At 57.6% G+C, this 21,930-nt stretch overlaps 3 non-coding genes across 3 annotated transcripts; 1 reads left to right on the top strand and 2 right to left on the bottom strand.

Annotated features, from left to right (window-relative positions):
* Positions 1–1,129: 1,129 nt before the first annotated feature.
* TRNAK-UUU lies at positions 1,130–1,202 on the bottom strand. Its single transcript has one exon. It is a non-coding gene; the product is annotated as a tRNA-Lys (tRNA).
* Positions 1,203–6,921: 5,719 nt separating this feature from the next.
* Positions 6,922–7,003, bottom strand: TRNAS-CGA. Its single transcript has one exon. It is a non-coding gene; the product is annotated as a tRNA-Ser (tRNA).
* Positions 7,004–18,508: 11,505 nt separating this feature from the next.
* TRNAS-CGA lies at positions 18,509–18,588 on the top strand. The gene has a single exon. It is a non-coding gene; the product is annotated as a tRNA-Ser (tRNA).
* Positions 18,589–21,930: the final 3,342 nt, after the last annotated feature.

Consider the following 21,930-nt stretch of genomic DNA (forward strand, 5'->3'; position numbering starts at 1 on the left):
TTGTGTTCTTCGTGGTTGCCCCACCATTCCCCTCGGGCCTGACCTGCCCTCCAGCTCAGCCACCCACTGAAAATTGAAAAACAAAAAAGTAGAGCCGTAAAAGTCTTCAAAGCCCACCAGGCCCAACCCCTCTTCTAATACAACAGAAAAGCCGCACTTCTGACTAGGTAGGGACGTCCTATGGCCCCACAAGAAGTGGAAGGTCATCGTGTTCGGTCTCAGCAGCACTCGTGGAGCAGGGGGAAATACCTGGCTGAAGATATTCCTCACAGATGGGTCTTGAGCATCACAACTTTGTAGGCTAATGACAAGGTCCAACTACATCACTGGCTGAGTCATTCCTCACAGGCCAGCAACCATTTCTCCCAGTTCGTGTTCCCCACGTCATCCCCAACCGAATGCTAGAAGGCCCAGCTCATCAACCTGCCCACTCTTGCAGCCCTTCTCTTCCGCCCTGACTGATGGCGGGGTATTGGCGTCCCTCCCTTAGGCCCTTCAACATCCCTGGGAAAGACAACACCGCCAGTGACTTTGGGCCAGTAGGTCAACCAATAGGGCTGCCTCCTAGGCCAGGCTGCAGCCCAGCTTCAGGACTCAGAGGAAATGGAGCTCGCATCCCTACCTACAGGACTCCAGGCATGGCCAGGCTTCTGGATCAAACATCCCCTCTTGTGCTCAAGTCACAACAGCTAGCGGGCAAAAGACAGGCTTTCATGGCATTGGAGAGAGCAAGATAGAGCCTTGGAAGACCCAGCAGGGTTTGTGGCACAGGAATTGTCCTCAGATCCCACTGAGACTTCAACTCAGATTGCAGGATTCAAAGTCCCGAGTGCTGGCCCTTACACCATGGGACCAATAGGAAACACCCAGACCTCTGGTGAGGATGACCCTGTGCAGGCAGCCCTGCATTTGCTCACCAAGTTGTCATGCAGCAGTTTGCTGCAGCTCCCAGAGGCCTTTCTTAATCCTGACTGAGAGGCCAGTGGGCATGTGAGGAAGTTGCCCCTTCAGTCCCAGGCAGTACATGGCCCTTCCTAGTGAAAAGCCAAGTACTGGGGAAAAAAAGGTGATGCCGAATAACATCCTGGAGAGACACTTTCTTCCATTTTGAGGGGAAGGGCTCCTTCTTCACCTGACCAGGGACTTGAACCCTGGACCCTCAGATTAAAAGTCTGATGCTCTACCAACTGAGCTAGTCAGTCTCACATATAAACAAAAACACATTTCATGCAGAAGAGAAACTAGTCATGAAAATGAGGGCAGGAAACAATACAGAAAACCTGCTACTCTCGCTCTCTTAGCAGTCCTAGCCCCAGCCTGCTCCTCCATCCAGCGCCCTGAGGCCTTATTCTTTTTTTAGTTAAATATCAAATCCAGGAGAAAACACAGTTATACAAAGCAAAACGAAATCACAAACAGAAATGTCATTGGAAATAAAAAACTAAAAAAGGAAAATGCAATCCCCATCACTTTATCTTGTCAGGGCCATTCCTGTATCAAGAGCACCTGCTAAGGTCCCTGTGTGCTTACGAGAAACCTGGAGGAACTCATACCACAGCCTGAACATGAAACTCAACTGCTCCCAGGTGCCACAGTAAAACCCTTTCCCTGCTGTGATGTTGATGATTTTATGAAACTATGCTAATGAGTGTGAATATAATAGGAGTACTTATGGCACCTTAGAGACTAACAAATTTATTTCAGCATAAGCTTTCATGGGCTACAGCTCACTTTAGATGCATCCGAAGAAGTGAGCTGTAGCCCATGAAAGCTTATGCTAAAATAAATTTGTTATTCTCTAAGGTGCCACAAGTACTCCTGTTCTTTTTGCGGATACAGACTAACACAGCTGCTACTCTGAAACCTGTGAATATAATGTAACTGGAACATGCTTCATGCAAAAGGTCTCTTGTACAGTATCATTACAAAGCTTATTATCTATTGTGTGTGTTCATCCTATTTGTATGACTCAATCATTCTTGGATCTGAAACTAGAAATATGAACTATAACTCTGAGGTCCTGTTGTAATGATGCAAAGTGTGGGCCATTAATAGTGGTTTGGACTCTTGATGGCTCCCATTAACCAGGACAATTGACTGGAGATGGCTCTGTCCTGCACCATCTGTGAGTCAGGCCAGGAAGAATGAAGGCTTGGGGGTCTCACAGGACATGTGACCATGTCACCTGGTACAGGAATCCATCTTAAACCTGGGGCTTTTCCCCAGGAGAGAGACAAAAGATTCCTGCCTTGTACCAAAGCTATATAAGGGGGTGGAACAGAAGAAAGGTGGCTGCAGTCATGAGACATCCCCTAGCTACCACCTGAGCTGGAACAAGGACTGTACCAGGCGAAAAGATTGGGCCCAGACAAGAAATAAGTCTAGTCTGTGAAAGAAGCTTATTGGAAGATCTCTGAGGGTGAGATTTGATCTGTATTGAGTTTCATACTGTATTAGGCTTGGACTTGCATGTTTTTGCTTTATTTTGCTCTATGGAGAATACAAACTGCACAGAGAAGGAAAAGTTAATGCCTTAGAAAAGTCTGTGTGTGTGTGTGTGTGTGTGTGAGATGGGTGGGAGGGTGTCTAGAAACCACTCTCCTATAGTTTCTTTTCTCTGATTTCCTGTAGAAAATCTGAAGCAGGGAGCTAACCCCACTGCCTTCTCTGAGGCTTGAACTCAGGACCTTTAGATTATGCAACTGACACGCTGCCAACTGCGCTAAAAAGGCTTGGAAAAGTTTGAGGCTCAGTGTATATAGGACCCTCCTACAGCCATGACTGGGGCAGGGAAGGAGCCAGAAATGTGCTGGAAGAAGCAGGGAGCTCTGGTGACCAGAGACTTTTCATGGCAGCTTTCACAGCAGCAAAGAAATCAATTCAGGCTGCTAATGAACAATCTACTGGAACTAATGGCAGCACAGGGGGGATGTTTCCAAGCTATGCACCTACTGCCACCTTTTAGAACTTACTCTCCTTTTCCTAGTAGGGCACTTTCTATGTGAATTAAGCAAAGCAAGTTGGGGAAACTACACAGGTAATAAAAACCAGTGCTCCAAATAAGGCTTGAATTCATAACCCCAGCAGCAGCCCCCTCTGCGCTAACCAGTTGCACCAGTGCAGGTGCTTCTTTGGCAAAGCTGGGAAGCAGGCAGTTATCAGTCTCTGTGATTCACACCTTTGCCTGGTAATTGAAAGGTTGATGCATCAAACCTAACTCAAGATGTGGCTTTTCAGCCATGAGACTCCAGGACATTTTGACAGAAAGAAAATCTCTGTTTTGGTTTAGCCCCATTTGACTCCTTCTGCCCGTCTTCTCCCCCTCCCTCCAGTCTCTTTCCTTCCCCACTGGGGCCGTGCAGAGAGGAGCCCCAGTCAAGTCTCTGTCACAGAGTCTGTATCCCATAAAGGGAGGGAGGGGTTGCTCCAAAACATTGATAATGGGGGGAGGGGTGGGCATGGTTAGGGGGAGAAAGGATGGAGAATTAACAGTGGGGCCCAGAGATTCCCCAGATTGGGAGATCCTGCTGCCCCAATCAGCCAGCTGTGGGAAGAACAACTTGGGATTGCTTGGGGAAGCCACCTTTAAAAACACAAGTGTAACATGCTAGTTACATTTTAATAAGACCAAAGCCTCCTCAATCCCAGGGTCACAATCACTGGAATGATTTTGCCTTGATATTTTACCAGCCGCAGACACAAAGCGAGTCAAATTACAGTTTCCGTTCGGAGTCAGTGCACACACAAGAATCCGGAGGCTTTTAATTCCTTAGGTTCTGCTGCCATTTAATTTCTGTCCTGTTCCAAGATTTATCATTGTGCAAAGCAACGTTAGGCCCTTGGGAGAGTCCCCCTCAGTGCTGCCTGCCACCCTTGGGCAATTTAAAAGGGCCCAGGGACCCCTGCCACCACCGCCAGCAGCACAAGGGGACTAAGGCAGTTTCCTGCCCGCCCTCACTCCATGTGGCACGTCACTCCCGGAAACGGCTGGCACCTCCTGGTGTGGGGAGGTCTCCGTCACGCTGCCCGCCCTGAGTGCCAACTCTGCCAGCTGTGGCAATGGGAGCTGCGGGGTGAAGTCTGCGGGCAGCCATGCACAGAGACACCCTGGCCCTCCCGCAGGGGCTGCTGCCAGAGGAGGGTGCAGGTTGCTTTGGGAGATGCCCGAGGTAAATGCTGCACCCCTCACCTCTCCTGCACCCCAACCCCAACCCAGACCCCACACCTGCACCCAAACTCCCTCCAAGAGCTTGACCCCTGCACACCCTCCTGCAGCACAACCCCCTGACTGAGTCCAGACCCTGCACCCAAACTCTCCCAGAGCCCAGCCCCTCTCCCTCCCACACCCAAACTCCCTCCCAGAGCCTTAGGCAGGTGTGTGGGGGGGGGCAGGACTTGGTCCCATTCTGGGCACCACCAAAAATTGTACAAACCTGCCGCCCCGTCCAGCCCAACCTTCTGCTGATGCACCTCAGCCCACACCCGTGCAGGGTTTGAAGCTTCTATTGCTTAAACTCCAGGACACTGAGGGATTTCAGCTCCCCTTTGCCCACAGGGAACCTTCACCCCACTCCCAGCCAGGTTCTTGTCCATGGGATCACTGTAGGGGGGCTGGGTCCCGCTGGGTCTTTTCTCTCTCTGTGACAGGCCAGGGTGCAATAACTGGGGCATCTGAGCACCCAGGACCTTCTGTGGGGCTGCCATTCCCCTTCCCCTTCTGTGGTCTCGTCTCTCATTGACTCCAGACTCTTTTCTATCCATCGTCAGCACCGTCCCAAGCCAGCTGCACTCACCTCAAAAAGACAGTGCCCCCTGCTGGGTGTGAATCACTGACCTCCCTCCTCCCTGAGCACTGACTGCCCCTCTGTTTCCTTGCCTCTCAGTCTGTGCAGCAAAATATAATACCGTCTATTGAAGCACGCAAGTGCTGCTTCTGACTTTCCACTTTTAATTGACCCTTGTAATCTTGTGGTGCCAACGTGTTGTAGCTTCATTTTATATCGGCTTACAGGGCGGGAGCGGGGGGGGGGGGGGAGGCACCACCAAAAGGTTATACAAGCCTGCCACCTCTGGCTGTGCTCCCAGAGAACAAACCACCTCCTGCACAAAGGGGATGAAAGGACCTGCCTTAGCCTGGGGTTGAACCAGGGACCTTTAGATCTTCAGTCTAACGCTCTCCCAGCTGAGCTACTTTAGCAGCTGTGTGACAGCTGTTTGGCCTGTTGCTTCTCTGTGTGGGATGTTTTTGTCAGCAGTTGCACACAAAAAGGACAGGAAAACGAACGGCTGCTCCACACCCCTGTTAGGCCTGAATAAAGATGTAGCACAAAAACCAGTTATGTCAATCTGACTGAAGTCAGCATGTTTCATAAAGCCCTGGGAAAAAGTGAGATACGAAAGGGAGGTGCATTCCTCAAGTTACCAGCTGCGTTAACTCCTGTCTTCCAGTGTCTGGTGCTTGGCAACTATGCTGATAAGAAAGTTGCTGGGGCATCACAACTTGCTTACATTATAAAGAAAGACAGATGTGCTTTGTTATTAGGGTTTGTTACTAACCAAAAGGGGGTGGGATATGGGTTGTGTGAAGTGAATAATTTATGACGTAATAAAACTGTCTATATAAGCTAATACTAAGCTGTTGGGGGGGGCTGGTTCTTTTCGGATACGAGCTGTTCTTTACTGATACGTGCACTTATCAATAAAGAACTTTTGTTATGGACCTTGCTGGTGTTGTCTGTAACTCTGCGGTCAGACAACGAACTTCGCTGTTGGGGTTCGAGTCCCCGACACCCCCACCGGAGGAACCCAGCGCCCTTAGCTGTGGGGAGTAAGAAGTGGCTGTTGGCTGACAGGGCCTGTCCCCGAGGAGCTGGAACAGCAGCTGCCGCCTCCCCCTCGGCTCCAGGCTGTGGGAAATGCTCATTGCCTGGCTGCATGGGCGGCTGCTGCTCCGTGCTCTGGAGAGCGTCTGTATTGCTCTGTCAACTCCCCATCTTCACTGAGCCAGTCTGGTAAGGTCCCAAGTGCCCCCTCCGGCCTGGCAGCTGAGAGTCTGTGCAGACATCAGCCCCCCTGCCAGCCCCACAGGCAGCAGCAGCGCCAGCCCCCCAGCACCACAGGGGCACTCAATGCACTTCCTGTGGGGAAATGGCTCCTTGGCGTCCAGCTGCTAGAGTGAGAGCCAGGGAGAGCAGTGTCTGGCTCACCCTGGGGAGAGAAGAGACCTGGTGAGTGCAGATCTCCTCAGCCTCCCCATAATGCTGGTCAGTTGTATTGTCACTGTGAGAGTTGGTGCTTCCCTGCAGGGCCGGCCCTAGAGGGGTGCAGGGCCCAGGACAAATCCCCCCCCCTTTCTGTACCAGGCCCTGCACTCACTCCACCCCTTCCCCCAAGCCCCCACCCCTGTCCCATCTCTTCCTGGTCTGCACCTTCCTGCCCCATTCCTCTCCCTCCCCCACCTCTTACTGTCCCTTCTCCTCCCCCTCCCTGCCCAGCGCCTCCTGCACCCCACTGAACAGCTGATCACTGGCAGGTGGGAGGGGCTGAAGGAAGAGGAGGAGCTTGTCGGCAAGGCCTGTAGTGGGGGCGGGAGCTGGCTGCCAGTGGGCACTGAGCACCTATTTTTTCTCTGCTGGTTCTGCAGCCCTGTAGCTCCCATGGAGTCGCTGACTCAGCTCCTTTCACAAGCTAGAGAGAGGAGCCAGAACCAGGGCTAATCTATGGGGCACCAGGTGAGTGGCAGAGGCTTCAGGTGCTGAGAGTTTGCCTGACCCCTCAGGGACACAGGGTGAGGGGGTGTCCCAGGGATCTCTATGAAAGGAGCAGAACAGGATTTCCTTGGGGTGGGGAGAGAATTGAGAGTGTCTCAGGGGGTTGGACAGAAGTATTGCCCGGGTGAGGGACTGGCTAAAACACAGACCTCGCTGTGAGCAGGATTTGAACCTGCGCAGGGGAACCCTATTGGATTTCGACTCCAACGCCTTAACCACTCGGCCATCACAGCTCTGAGCCTAACACTGCCCCAATGCCAGAGAAACTGGTAAAGAATCCCAATGCCCAGGTGTGAAGTTATCTAACTACAGAATTCCCACCACAAACCTGGCCCCCAAAGCACAGGTGGGATTGGGGGTTTGTTCTCTTTGCTTAGCCACGTGCAGTCGCACAGAGAGCGCGTTTAACAGTCTCCCCTCCCACAGAGCGGGAAGAGGAAATGATTCTCAACTTGGAGCCTGATGTAGGGTGACCAGACGTCCTGATTGTATCGGGACTGTCCCGATATTTGCTTGTTTGTCCCACGTCCCGACTGATGTTTGGTCGGGACACTGGACAAACAAATAATTTTGCCCTCTGCTCCGGCACACAGGCAGATCCTGGAGGGACACTCACCCCCCGACCCCGCCCCCTCCTTCCCCCATTGGATCCCTCCCCAAATCCTCACCCTGGCCCTGCCCCCAGCCCCACCCCCTCACTGCCCCATTGGATCCCTCCCCAAATCCCCGCCCTGGCCCTGCCCCCATCCCCACCCCCTCACTGCCCCATTGGATCCCACCCCAAATCCTCGCCCTGGCCCTGCCTCTTCCCCAAGCAGGCAGCATCCTCCTCCCTCCCAGGTTTGCACACGGGCCATGGCCATGGCCGGGAGCGCAGCATGGAGGCTGCTCCAGCCCTGGAGCCTGGAGGGCAGCGCAGTGGGGCTATGGGCTGTGCTGAGCAGGCAGGACCCATGTGGGTGGGGGGCGGGGAGACACGTGAGGCAGACACACTCCTCAGACCTGTCTGTCCTCAGCTCTGCAGGCAGAGGGGAAGGGGCATGATGGGAACACACACGCCCCATTCCAGACACCACGCAGCATCTACAGGGCTACCAAAGCACGTCACCTTCGGCCAAAACCACCCCCCACCCCGAGGGCGCAAAAACCCTTTGTGAGCTCAGCACACACAAGCCAGGAAATGATTAACACCCACACCCAGCCCAGCCAAAGTGGGAGCTTCCCCCACTTCCCGGCCACAGGCCCACGGGGCTCATGGATGGAGGAGTTTGGGGGGCCGTGGGGGCCCCTGAAGGACTAGCTCAGCGTGTGAATGAGGGACTGGGATGTATGTGGGGGCCGGACTGTGGGTTGGGGTGTCCAGGAGGACCCCAGGGAAGGGACGAGGGGGATTAGGGATAGAGGAGGGTGGGGTTACCAAGGGGCATTGTGGGAATGTGGGATTTAGAGCCCAGAGTGGATGGGTGGGGGCGGGTTGGAGGACCCCACAGTAGCTGAAAAGGGGAACCCGGCAGGTTGGGGGGCAGCAGAGATTGGAGATGAGGAACCTCACACCCTGGGGATGGACTGGGGCAGTGGGGGGATGGGAAAGTGGGGCCCAGCCATGGGGAAATGGGCTGGAGGCAGTTAGGGGGCAGGGCGCTGAGGACTGGGATGGGGGGGAGGAGGAGGAGGAGGAAGGGGGCAGGGTGCTGAGGAGGATGTCGGGGTGGGGCTAGAGGAGGAGTTTGGGGTCGGGGCACTGAGGACGGGGAGGAGGAGGAGGAGGAGGGCAGGGGTGAAGGGAAAGGCCGGGCAGATCGGACCGGGTGGGGAGGGGACTGGGGCGAGGATCCCCACAGATGGGGTGGGGCTGGCGTGAGGTCACAACAGAGGACAGAGGGACATGGGGGCAGGTTGGGGGCTTGAAGGGGCTGTTGGGGCCCTACAGAGGGGAGGAGGAGGGCGGGGCTGAGCCCCCGCTGCTGCCCCCCAGGCCCAGCTGGGGGGGGGGGGGGAAGCCCTTTCACTCCGCGCAGCCTCTGCCCGGTGCCCGCCCCAGCCCGGATCCCACGCGGGATTCGAATCCCAACGGCCGCAGCGCGCGCCCGGAGGGAGGGGGGCAGCAAAGCATGGGGGGGGGAACCGGGGCCTCCCCCCACGCGCCGAGTCTCTGTCCCGCGCTCTCTCCGCCAATCAGGGAGGGGCGCGGCGAAGTGACGAGTTACGGCCCCTCCTCCAGTAGAGGCCGCGTGTGTGAAAGGGAGAACTACGCTTCCCAGAGTGCACCGGGAGGGGGCGTTGTCTGAGCAACTGTCCGTCAATTCCGCTCTGAGACGAGCCAGGAACTACAACTCCCAGCCTGCCCCGGGGCGCCTCCGTCCTCCCCAGCCCAGGTGAGGGCGGGTCCCTGGGTCAACCTGACACCTCCCCGCCCCCAACGCAACTCCTCATCCCCGCCCCGCCCCCAGAGAGCCCCGCCCCCCCGTGCAGGGTGTGACGCTGCCCCGCGCAGGAACGTGCTGCGCCGCTTCGCCCCTTTCACCCCCCGGCACAAAGCAGCGGGGGCGGGAGCGCGCAGGGGGGGCGAAGCTCCCGCCGTCGAAACGCCTCCCCCCCCCCCCGGCGGGGCGGGGCCGGGTCCGGCTCTGTGCGGGGGCTGGATCCACGTGTCCGCCCCGCGGGATGTTCCCGGCGCCCCTTGTAACCCCCTCCCCCCCCCGGCTGGGTGTGAGCGGGTCTGGGTGGGTCCGCCGGGCCCAGGCACCGGCCCCGGGTCACCCCGACTCCGCTGCCCCGGCCCCGCCCCTCCCCGGGAGCCTGGCTCCAAACACCCGCTGCAGGGACAGCGTCACCCCGGACAGACCCGCCCCTGGCCGGAATGAGTCCTTCCCCAGCCCCCGCCCGCTGTGCCCGCCCCCAACGCCCCGCCCCTGCCCCCGCTGTGCCTGCCCGCAAAGCCCCGCCCCTCTCGCTGTGCCCGCCCCAAAGCCCCCCCCTGCCCCTCGCTGTGCCCGCCCCACAAAGCCCCGCCCCTCGCTGTGCCCGCCCCAAAGCCCTGCCCCTGCACCCCTTCCCCAAAGCCCTGCCCCCCCGCTGTGCCCCCCTCCCGCTGGTCCTGCCCTCCCATCGCCTGTTCCCCTAATCCCGCCCCTTTCCTGAAGTCCTGCCCCGCCCCACCCCTTCCCGCAAGGCACCACCTCGCATTGCCCCTTTTCCCCAATACCTCACCCTCGCTCTGCCCCTTCCCCGGAGTCCCCACTCCCACATTGCCCCCCAATACACCCCTCCCCTGCACCCTTTCCCCAAGGACCCACCCCCACATGGCCCCTTCCCCCGAGTTCCCGCCCTTGAGCTTCCCTTTCTCCCTAAGACCCTGCCCCTGCCCCTTCCCCTGAGACCCCGCCCCTCCCCCCTGGGACCCCGCCCCTGCCCCGCCCCTTCCCCCTGGGACCCCGCCCCTGCACCGCCCCTTCCCCCTGAGACCCCGCCCCTGCACCGCCCCTCCCCCCTGGGACCCCGCCCCTGCCCCGCCCCTTCCCCTGGGACCCCGCCCCTGCACCGCCCCTTCCCCTGAGACCTCGCCCCTGCACCTCCCCTTCCCCTGAGACCCCGCCCTGCACCGCCCCTTCCCCTGGGACCCCGCCCCTTCCCCTGGGACCCCGCCCTGCCCCGCCCCTTCCCCTGGGTCCCTGCCCCACACTTTCCCCTGGGACCCCGCCCCTGCACCGCCCCTTCCCACTGGGACCCCGCCCCTGCCCTGCCCCTTCCCCTGGGACCCCGCCCTGCACCGCCCCTCCCCTGGGACCCGCCCCTGGGACCGCCCCTTCCCCTGGGACCCCGCCCCTGCACCGCCCCTTCCCCTGGGACCCTGCCCCTTCCCTGGGACCCCGCCCTGCACCGCCCCTTCCCCTGGGACCCCGCCCTGCCCGCACCTTCCCCTGGGACCCCGCCCCTGCACCGCCCCTTCCCTGGGACCCCGCACCTTCCCCTGGGACCCCGCACCTGCCCGCCCCTTCCCTGGGACCCCGCCCTGCCCGCCCCTTCCCCTGGGGCCCTGTCCTCACATTGCCCAAAGACCCCACCCTGCACCACCTGTTCCCTCTAATCCCTGCCCCTGCATCGCCCCTTCCCCCAAGACCCGGCCCCGCAGCGCCACACCGCGCCCCAGCGCCCCTCCCGCCTGCTTCTCCCTTGGCCCCCTCTCTCCCGACTAGGGGGTAGGGGGGGCTGTTGGATTGAGCCATATGGAAATACGGGGGAGGGGCAGGGCTGGGAGCCAGGACTCCTGGGTTCTCCCCCAGCTCTGGGAGGGGAGTGGGGGAGGTGCGGGGCTGGGAGCCAGGACTCCTGGGTTCTCCCCCAGCTCTGGGAGGGGAGTGGGGCGAGGGGGGTAGAGTGGGGGAGGGGCAGGGCTGGGAGCCAGGACTCCTGGGTTCTCCCCTGCTCTGGGAGGGGAGTGGGGCGAGGGGGGTAGAGTGGGGGAGGGGCTGGGATGCCTGCTGCCCTAGTGGTGACCAGCAGAGCCCCCTGCAGCTTGCCCCCCAACCAGGCACTGGGTGTGCTGGTGCCTGGAGCCGCCCCTGGTTCTAGCCCCTCTGCCCAGGCAGCTCCCCCAGCCTGACACACACACACACACACAGCCCCTGCACCCGTCCCACTCCAGGTCTCCTCAGCTCAGAGGGGAGCCCCCCGGCTGAGTGGGGAATCAGAACCCCCCGAAATTACCCTGGGACCAGCATGATCTGCCTCCGCCCTGCCCTGCTCCTCATGTATTTGGAGTGAGTCAGTTTCCCTGTCCCAACATGTGTCCTGCCCTGTGTCTCTTCTCCTCCCCAGTTCCCTCCAAACCACCCCATTTCCCCTGCACCCCGGGCTGGGTCTCTGCCAACCCCCCTTCTCCCCTCCTGCCCCCAATAGCTCCCGGCCCCTACAGGTCTATAGGGCTGGATCCCTCCCTCCCCCCTTCTCCCCTCATTTCCTGCCTCTGGGGGTCTATGGAGATGGGTATCTCCTCTGCCATCCCCTCTCCTACCCCCCCATATCCCGCTGCCTCTAGGGGTCTATGGGGCTGGGTCTCTCCCCCCTCCATCCCCTCCCCTGCCCCCAATATCCCTCTGGGGCTCTGTGGGGCTGGGGCTCTCTCCCTGCCCCTGTGCTCCCCCCTGCACACGATGTCCTGGGAGTGACTCAGTTTCCCTGGACCAACATTTCACACCCCCGACCCCCACCCCACATGTCTCCCTCCACCCCACCCCATTTCCCCTGCACCCCGGGCTGGGTCTCTGCCAATCCCCCTTCTCCCCTCCTGACCCCAAGATCCCCTGTCCCTGCAGGTCTATGGGGCTGGGTCTCTCCCTTCCCCCTTCTCCCCCCCACCCCGCATCCCTCCCCCCAATGTCTCCCTGCCCCAGTCTGTCTATGGGGCTGGGTCTCTCCCTGAAGCCCCGCCCCCAGCGTCGGGCTCACAGACAATCCCCGCCCGGCGGCTGTGACGTGCGGTGACGTGTTCACTCTCTGCAGGCGACTCATTCACTGGAGACCGAAACAACAGAAGGTGTCACGTGTCCATGGGCGGGGTTATGCAGATGAGCAGTGTCTGGCGGCAGGACGGGGAGCAGCGAGAGGAACCGAAGGAGCCTGGCGGAGAGAATTCTCTGCGTGTGGACAGAATCCGGTGTGGGGAGTTCGTGCTGTGGGTGCCTGCGCCGGAGTCACTTCGGGGCAGTGATTGCCACTGAGCTGCATAGTGACCAAAGGCGTGTGAATGGGGTGTGGTGCCTGGCGGGGAGCAGCTCATGGTGAAAAGAAAGCAGCAGATCCTGTCCTAGCAGTGGTTTGTGGGGGTTTCTTTGCAACCATGAGTGGGATTGTTGTGGGTGCAACTAGACCCCCCCTTCTCTGGGGGGCGGGGCTTCTACTGTCTGCCTTGGGGAGGGAGGGGTCCATGATGTCACAGCCCATGGTGGAGGGGAGGTTGAATCATGTCGGGGAGTAACTTCCCCTGCTCCCACTCACTCTCCACTAGGGGGCTGGGCTGGGATCTCTAGGGAGGGAAGTACAGAAAAAAACAGTTTCCCCTATGGAACCCAGGAGTCCTGGCTTCCAGTCCCCCTGCTCTAGACCCCTTCCACCCCCAGAGCCAGGGATAGAACCCAGGGGTCCTGGTGCCCAGCCCCCTCCCTGCTCTGACCACTCGACCCCACTCCCCTCCCAGGGTGGTGCAGGGGTCACTGGGTCGGTGTCCCAGCTCTGCTAAGGGCCTTGACTGATTTTCCCAAAGTGCTTCCTTCTGAATCCAGCACATCTGCCCTCCCCGCCCGGCCCTGTCACTGCCCACCCCCGTGTGGGGGCACCAGCACTGTGCCGGGTCGTGATGGGAAATTGTCCACGCTGGCCCAGGAGAGACGTGTGTGTCCCTGCTGCCCCCTGCTGGTGGGGCTGAGCCCCGCTGTGTGTGTGTGTGGGGGGGGTGGCTTTGCAGGATTTTGTATCCAGCAGCAAGTGACACACACACACACATTGACGCACAAAGGGACTCAGACAATCCCAAAAACACTCACACACAACACACCCAGAGAGGCATGCTAGCCCAACCCGCAAAGAGAGAAACGATCACACCCCCAGCCACACTCACAATCACACACACACCAGAATATTCACAACTGTGCTCAGAGACACAACCACACACAGTTCACTCCCACTGCTCCCAACACAAGGACTTCCTGCCCCACACAGCGTGTGCCGAGGCCTGTGGAACTCACTGCCACTGGACAGCTACCCATGAGAACGGACCTTTCCAGGAGACCAATAGACATGGCCATGGCGACAGAGGGGGCTGGGCTCCCAGGGTCTGACCCGGGCTGAGACTGGTTCTGACCTAGAGGGGTCTATCCAGCAGGGGGCAGCGTGACCCACACACAGACCCACCAGAAGCGCCTTTCTTAGCGGGTCTCCCAGGCCATCCCCCACCCTGCCCCGGGTTGGGTAACAAAGGGGCAGTATGGGACTCTGGGCTGTGTCACAACCGGCCCCAGCCCCTCGCTCCCACACGCTGGTGAGTTGGGTAACTGCCGAGGGATTGCACAAGAGAGTCAGAGCCAGGGAGAGAACCCAGGAGTCCTGGCTCTCCCCCTGACACACTCTAACCACTGGACCCCACTCCCCTCCCAGGGCTGGAGATAGAACCCAGGAATTCTGACCACCAAACCCGCCCCCCCCGCTCTGACCACTAGACTCCACACTCCCCTTTTAGATTTTAGTCTCGCTGCCTCTTCTATCCACCCACCCCACCTATCCATCCCTTTGCTGCAGGTTTCTGGGGTGTCACCCCTGCTCTGCGCTCCCCCAGTGCAGCCCAAGGCTTTTCCTCCCCCCAGCCACATATCCTCTCCCCCCTCGTGCTGGATTGTCTGGCACAGGCTCCTTCAAGGGTTTGCATTTCTTGGTAGTTTTTAACCCCATCACCACTTCCTGCCCAGCTCCCTCCTGCTGTGCAAGATGGTTTGGGGGGGATGGGAAGAACCCAGGAGTCCTGGCTCCCAGTCTCACCTGTGCTAACATATGAGACTCCACTCTAACCCCAGCGCTGGGACTGGAACCCAGGAGTCCTGACACCCATCTTCCATTCCTCTAACCACTAGACCCCACTCCCGCCCTTTTGGGGAGCCAGGGCTCCTGGGTTCTGTCCCCAACTCTGGGAGCAGAGTGGGGTCTAGTGGTTAGAGCAGGAGGAGCCAGGACTCCTGGGTTTTATTCTCAGTGCTGCTGTGTGATACTGGGCCTCTGTTTCTCCTCCCACTTTTTGGGTGTGGAGCCTGTAAACTCTCTGGGGCATGGCCTGTCTCTCGCTGTGTCTGGGCAGCGCCTGGCCCAACGGGGGCCTTGATTCTGCGCCGGTCTCTGAAGGTGCTGCTGTTGTACAGATAAATAGTCGTGATACTAAAAGATGTGGCAGTGCGTGAGTGCACCACCATTACCGTGCAAGGGCTAAATGTGATTCTTATACCTGTGACCTCCCGTGCACCCTTCCCCCTCCCCGATTCTGCACCCTGAGCCCCTTGTGCCGCTGCCCTTGTCAACGGCAGCGCAGGAAGCCACCCAGCCCTAGCCCTAAAACAAGAAGATGAGAGAAAAAAAATAAAGCTCACACCAACAGGAAACCAGCCCCAGCAGTTTGTGCCTTCACGTCCCAAACTATTACACACACACACACACACACACACACACACACACACACACACACACACACACACACACACACACACACACACACACACACAGCCCCCTTTGCCAATGCACCACCTCACCTCGTCCAGGCAGGTCTAGGTGGGACGCTCCATGTGGGAGCGGTGATGGACGGCACCATCAAGGTAGGTTCTGCAGATGGTCCTCCAGGTACGGGCGTCTCGGCTCCAACTGGCACTGGGCTCACGCTGGGCTGCGTTCAGTTCCTCTCTCTGGTGTGCACCCCGGCTCCACAAACGCCCCCGCCCCCTGCTCTTTCCTTCTGGTACAAAAAATATCCTCTTCCTTCGCCCCAGAGAGAGACACCCACGGTGCTGCTCAGCACACGCCTACCGCCCACCTTCCCCCCATTCCCAGGAGCGTGCGGGAAGGGGGTCAGGATTGGGGAGAGCCCATGTCCCGAGGGGAGGGTATGGGGGGGGCTTGTCCCCTGCTCAGAGCATGGGGGTACCAATAGGCACCTATGGATGGTCCCCCCAAGCAGGGCCAGGACTGAAATGGGAGGCCTGTTCCCCCAACATGGAGAATCTGGGGGTGCAACCTTACTTAACGGGTCAGTCTGTCCTTTCTCTGACTCTCCCATTCCAGCTTCAACTAGCGCTTGTGGTTCATTCGTTCTTTTTCATTCCTTTCCTTCTCTAGCTTGTATGTTCTTGCTTTCTTTTTTCCCCTCTGCCTTTCACGCTCTTCCTTTCTTTCCTTCTTTTTCTAATATTTTTTCTCTCCCTTTATTTCTTTCTCTGCCTTTCACGTTCTTTTCGCTTGCTCTGTCACAAGTTATTTTGTTCACTTGCTCTTTTTCCTCGCTCCTTCCGAGCCAAGTGGGTTCTCCTCGCACACAGATTTTGACAGGTTTTCCTCCTGATCAGCAAGTGGATTAAGCACGTCTTCAGTAGGGGTTTGCCATGCCAGGGAGCAGGCTGACCGAGTGTCTTTGTGGCCGTCTGCTGGCCACACATAGGTGTTGGTGGCATCAGGCATCTATACTAGGCCTGAATGAGCCAAAGTTATTTTGTGCTTGTCCAAAGTCCCTCCATGTTAAACTTCAGTTGAACTCCTAGGTTAGAAGTGAGAATGGAATGTGTAAAAGCTTCTTATCAGTGTAACTGGCACCAGCAGATAGTAAAAAGAGGCCACTCGTCTCTGGTTTAGGAGGAGGAGGAGGGGGGGGAGGAACGGTAATAAATTCAGAAGTAAACCAACCTAACAGCCCTGAAAAGTTACTAAGAAAATGAATTGCTTGTTGTCAAGAATGATTTAACCTGTTTAATGTAATCCTTAGCTATACAATGTGTCTATTATATGGGAGGGGACTTATAGGATAGGAGGGGGGAGTAGATAGTGGGGGGTAATAGGGATACCTAGCTGGACTTGTGTATAAGAAGAGACACACAGCTTATGTCTGGGGTTGCTCGATCTGAGATGTGTGTGTCTCCGAGCATCCTGTTATTTGAGTACTCAAATAAACATTTAAACTGCTTCTCCACCTTGGTGTGTCTATTGGAGCGAGATACACCGGGCAAGAACCACTGTTTGCTGCCTCAGGCCTTTTAGGTCGGCAACATAGGCATGGTCCTCTCCTCCTCTGGCCCTGCCCTCGGTTGCTCTGTAGCTTTTAAGCCTTCCCTTGGAGCTGTCAGCACCAGCTGCCTCTGCTCTAGGTGCCCAGAGGAGGAGAGGTGCTGGGCTCCAGCCTGGGACTCTGCCTCCCTCCTGCCTAGCCCTGACTATGAAGCCTGGCCCTGGCCCTCCTTCCTTCAAGTGCCAGGTGGACAAGAGGTAACGTGGCTGCAAGCAAAATGGCCAAACTTGTGGGCCTCATGTGAAGCAGCAAGAATCCCAACCACCTGGTCAAACCACAGGAATCAGGGTCACAAGTTCTAGAGCCCCAACCAATTTTGGCCATCACAACCCAAGACCTAGCTCCAGTGGGCGAGTCACACAGCAGGAGGGGAAAGATTGGCTCTTAAACAGCTGGAGACAAGGAAGTTGAGCACTGGGAGCTTTACCACAAGCCAACATAAGGTCCCACTGAGATTTGAACTCAGATTGCAGGATTCAGAGTCCTGAGTGCTGCCTGTTACACCATGGGACCAGCTTGTGCTGCTTTCTCTGCACATTGGTGACCCTCACGGGGCTGGCTCATGTAAGGGACTGTTGGCCCCTTACTAAAGCTTAGTGGGAGGTTTGGTTGGCTAGTTCCCAGTCCCAATAGAAGGGGGAAGGGCCAATGGGAAATCAGGACCCTGAGACTGACAGTCCCCTGGGGCAATGGGGAGAGGCCAAAGCTCCAAGTTAGCCGCACTGACAGGCCAGGCAGTGTAATGAGGGAGTCACCAGGCCAGGGGGTCCCATCCTCCGTGGGAGCTGGAACTGCCTGGGCCAGAGTGGGGCGGAGCTAAGGAGAGAGCAGGAGCCCGAGAAGAGCCGGGGAGCAGAGCTGCACGGGTGTAGTGCCAGAAACTGCTCCCTGTAGGACTTTGCAGCAGTTACTGAGACCTGAGGTTGTTCTTATTTGCTGACTTGTCCTAACTGGCTAAAACTTGACAGTGGTTTCTCTAGCAAAGGCCAGTCCCTGGCCCCTTGGTCCAGACATCCTCATTCACATCAGGCTGGGGTGACCAGATGTCAAAGATGAAATATCGGGACGCGGGGGCAGAGCACAAAAATAAAGCCGGAGGCTCCCCTCCCCGCCAGGCGGCAGTGGCACAGCCCGTCTCCACCCAAGTCTCGGCTCCGACCCTGATACCCCCCCAGCTCCCCTGTCCCCGCGCTCCGGGGCCCAGCCTGGGCTCCGAGCTCTGCAGCCGAGCTGCACTCCAGGTCCCTCCTGCAGCTCCCGGGCAAGGGGCGAACCAGGCAGCCGGGCCCGGGCCCTCCTGGCAGAAGCGTGTCTGCCCCATGTGTGTCTCTGCCCCCCACCCACATGGGTCCTGCCCGCTCCCCACTGCCCCCAGCCCCACTGCGCTGCCCCGCAGGCTCCAGGGCTGGAGCAGCCTCCATGCTGTGCTCCTGGCCATGGCCCGTGTGCAAACCTGGGAGGGAGGAGGATGCCGCCTGCTTGGGGAAGAGGCAGGGCCAGGGCGAGGATTTGGGGAGGGATCCAATGGGGGAAGAAGGGGGCGGAGTCGGAGGGGCGAGTGTCCCTCCGGGCTCTGCCTGTGTGCCGGAGCAGAGAGCAAAATTGTTTGTTTGTCCAGTGTCCCGACCAAACATCGGTCGGGACGCGGGACAAACAGGCAAATATCGGGACAGTCCCGTTAAAATTGGGAAGTCTGGTCACCCTACATCAGGCTTCAAGTTGAGAATCATTTCCCCTTCCCGCTCTGTGGGAGGGGAGACTGTTAAACGCGCTCTCTGTGCGACTGCACATGGCTAAGCAAAGAGAACAAACCCAAATCCCCCCTGTGCTTTGGGAGCCAGGTTTGCGGTGGGAATTCTGTAGATCAGATGACTTCACGCCTGGGCATTGGGATTCTTTACCAGTTTCTCTGGCATTGGGGCATTTTTGTGCTGATGGCTGAGTGGTTAAGGCGTTGGAGTCGAACTCCAATAGGGTTCCCCTGTGCAGGTTCAAATCCTGCTCACAGCGAGGCCTGTGTTTTAGCCAGTCCCTCACCCGGGCAATACCTCTGTACAACCCCCTGAGACACTCTCAATTCTCTCCCCACCCCAAGTAAATTCTGTTCTGCTCCTTTCACAGAGATCCCTGGGACACCCCCTCACACTGTGTCCCTGAGGGGTCAGGCAAACTCTCAGCACCTGAAGCCTCTGCCACTCACCTGGTGCCCCATAGATCAGCCATAGCCCTGGTTCTGCTCCCCCCGCACCCTGATCCTCATCCCCAGCCAGAGCCCTCATCCCCCCGCACCCTGATCCTCAGCCCGAGCCAGAGCCCTCATCCCCCTGCACCCTGATCCTCAGCCCCAGCCAGAGCCCTCATCCCCCCGCACCCTAATCCTCAGCCCCAGCCAGAGCCCTCATCCCCCTGCACCCTAATCCTCAGCCCCAGCCCTGAGCCCTCATCCCCCCGCACCCTGATCCTCAGCCCCAGACAGAGCCCTCATCCCCGCACCTAATCCTCAGCCCCAGCCCTGAGCCCTCCTCCCCCCGCCCCCAGATCCGCAGCCCCAGCCACAGCCCTCATCCCCTGCACCCTAATCCTCAGCTCCAGCCCTGAGCCCTCATCCCCGCACCTAATCCTCAGCCCCAGACAGAGCCCTCGTTCCCCACACCCTAATCCTCAGCCACAGCCCTGAGCGCCCCCCCATCATGAACCCCTCAGCCCCACAGCCCTCACCCCACACCCCAACCCTCTTCCCTGAGCCCCCTCCTGCATCATGAACCCCTCATCCTCAGCCCCACAGCCCTCACCCCTGCACTCCCTCCTATCCCCAAACTCCCTCCCAGAGCATGCACCCCTTCCCAGAGCATGCACCCCTCCCCCTTCCTACACCCCCACCCCCAGCCCAGAACCTGCACCCAAACTCCGTCCCAAAGCCTGCACCCTTCACCCCCTCCTGCACACTCACCCCCTGCCCCAGCCCAGAGCCTGCACCCAAACTCCATCCCAAAGCCTGCACCCTGCACCCCTCCTGCACCCTAATCCCCAGCCCAGGATCTGCACCCTAGACCTCCCTCCCCCCCAGAGCCTTAGGCAGGTGGGGGCGGAGTTTGGGGGGGCGGAGTTGGGGGGCGGATTCTGGGCACCACCAAAATTTCTACAAACTTGCCACCCATGAATGTGTTAGTGAATGTGTAAATGGATTGTTGTTTGTGCAAGTCCCATATGGTCTAGTGGCCAGGATTATTGGTGTTTTCATGCAGGCAGCCTGGATTCAATTCCCAGTGTGGGAACAGTCCAGAGCTTTTGCTCAGAGGGGAGGCAGGAAATGAAAGGAATGGGAAGGGAACTGGCCAGCAGGGGAGTTGGACAGTGTTGGGAGGGGATCCCAGAAGTGGGGGTGGAGGGCAGAGGTCTGAGGGGAGATCAGGGAAGAATCCCAGCTGTGTGGGAAGTTGACACTCTGGAGAGCACAGGCCTGGCATGGGGAGTGGGAAGAGTGACTCTGTCCTTCTAAACTCACCACCGGCAGACTCAGCAGGACTGGAAGAATTACATATTTGTTGGTAAATGTCAATTTCTGTGTAAACACAAAACCCAATGGCAAAATATTTCCATCGATAATAATCAAAACTGACAGATGGGCAAAGTAAGAAACATGCTGCTTGAGAACGTGTCCTGTTCTAATCCATTAGGGGACCCTTCTGCCTTAGGCACCAGCATGTGGGTGTTTCATTTCCCTCCCCATTTTCACACAGAAACACAATTTCCTTTGTACAGATCCAAGAACAGCAAAACCTCCCTGTGTCTCTTGTCTGAGCCAGGGCATTCGATTCCATTGAAACCTTCTCTCCTGCAATGGCAATGCTCAAACAGAGGGGATGTGGCCACCTTCCCCCCCATCCCCTCCGGCAGTGAGATATTCCCTCTCCTCTTCATGCTGCTGTTGTTATTCCATGAGACTTCAAGGATGGAATAAAAAACTGAGTTTACTCCAGGAAAGAAAGGAGCCACCAACTCCCTGAAAAATCTCAGTGCCCAGAGAAAACCTGACCTGCTATTGGAATCACAGAGGTGCTGGCGATATGACGGGAAAAGGGACTGTCTGAATTGCAAAGGCAGGGAATGAACAATCTACAGCAGCATCATTAACCATAAACACACTCTAGCCATGCTCCAGCCAGTAGGGAAATGGGCAGGAATTCTTGCTGTTCAGCCATGGCCACACGTACAGAGCTGCACAGCAGTGAGTGTGCTGGGGAAGCTGGTCTGAGCAAACCATTGGAAATGACCCTTCAGTGAGAACAGAACCAGAGTGTAGAAAGGCCCCTGTGTTAAGTGGTTGTGGCTGAGAGCTTAGAGAGCTGGGCTAGAAAACCATGGGTGTCTTTCTGTGGAGGTTTGATTATTGCCAGCAAGCCAAGGCTGGTGTGTGGTATCTTCATGGCTGCACTTTCAGTGTCAGATCACCCACAGTGCACCAAGTCTAGACGTATTCAGAGGCTAAGGACAAGTCAACATTTCAAACACTGTCTCTATGTCACTGCAGCTCATTAATGGAGATGCTCCATGCCAGGGTTTCTCAAACTTCCTTTCACTACAACCCCCTTCTGCCAAAAAAATTACTACATGGTCCCTGGGAAGGGAGGTGGAAGGATGCCATATCTTATACTGACATGGGCCAACTTCTCATAAACTCAAGGTTGGATCTGTGGGAAGACCGTCTCCCTACAGAAGAGACTAACACAATAGGAACAGGGATTCTTTGTTCAATCTGGAACTCTGAATAAGACACAATTCTTTAGTTCTTAGCTCCAACACCTGGCAATTTGCTGACCAGGCCTATCTTAGCAAGCAAGGCTTTCTGTTTACCCAGCTTTCTCTTAGCTGATCACGATTTGCTAGGCCTCTGGTCCCTTGACCATACTCTGGACTTTGGGTCTGGAAAAGATCTAGCAAAATCCATAGACCAGGTTGTTATTCAAAATGCAGATGGATTTTAACCCTTCACATTCAGTAATGGCAAAGTTCTTGGTTCAGGCTTGTAGCAGTGATGGAATAAACTGCAGGTTCAAATCAAGTCTCTGGAGTCCATCCACAGCTGGGATGGGTCATTCAGTCCTTTGTCTAGAGCTTCAGTTTGTAGCAAAGTCCCTCCAGAGGTATGAAGCAGGATTGAAGACAAGATGGAGATGAGGCATCAGCCTTGTATAGTCTCTTGCCAAGTGGTCTTTGCTTTCTTTGTCTCAAGGACACGCTATCCAGCATGTGGCATAGAAAAACCTTAGAGTTCTGTCCATAGGCAGGTCCCTGCATACCTTGCTGAGGCACAAGGCGTATCTGCCTTCTCTCAATGGGTCGATTGTAGAG

The sequence above is a fragment of the Mauremys reevesii genome, linkage group 23 (assembly GCF_016161935.1).
Source record: "Mauremys reevesii isolate NIE-2019 linkage group 23, ASM1616193v1, whole genome shotgun sequence".
Classification (NCBI taxonomy): Eukaryota; Metazoa; Chordata; order Testudines; family Geoemydidae; genus Mauremys; species Mauremys reevesii.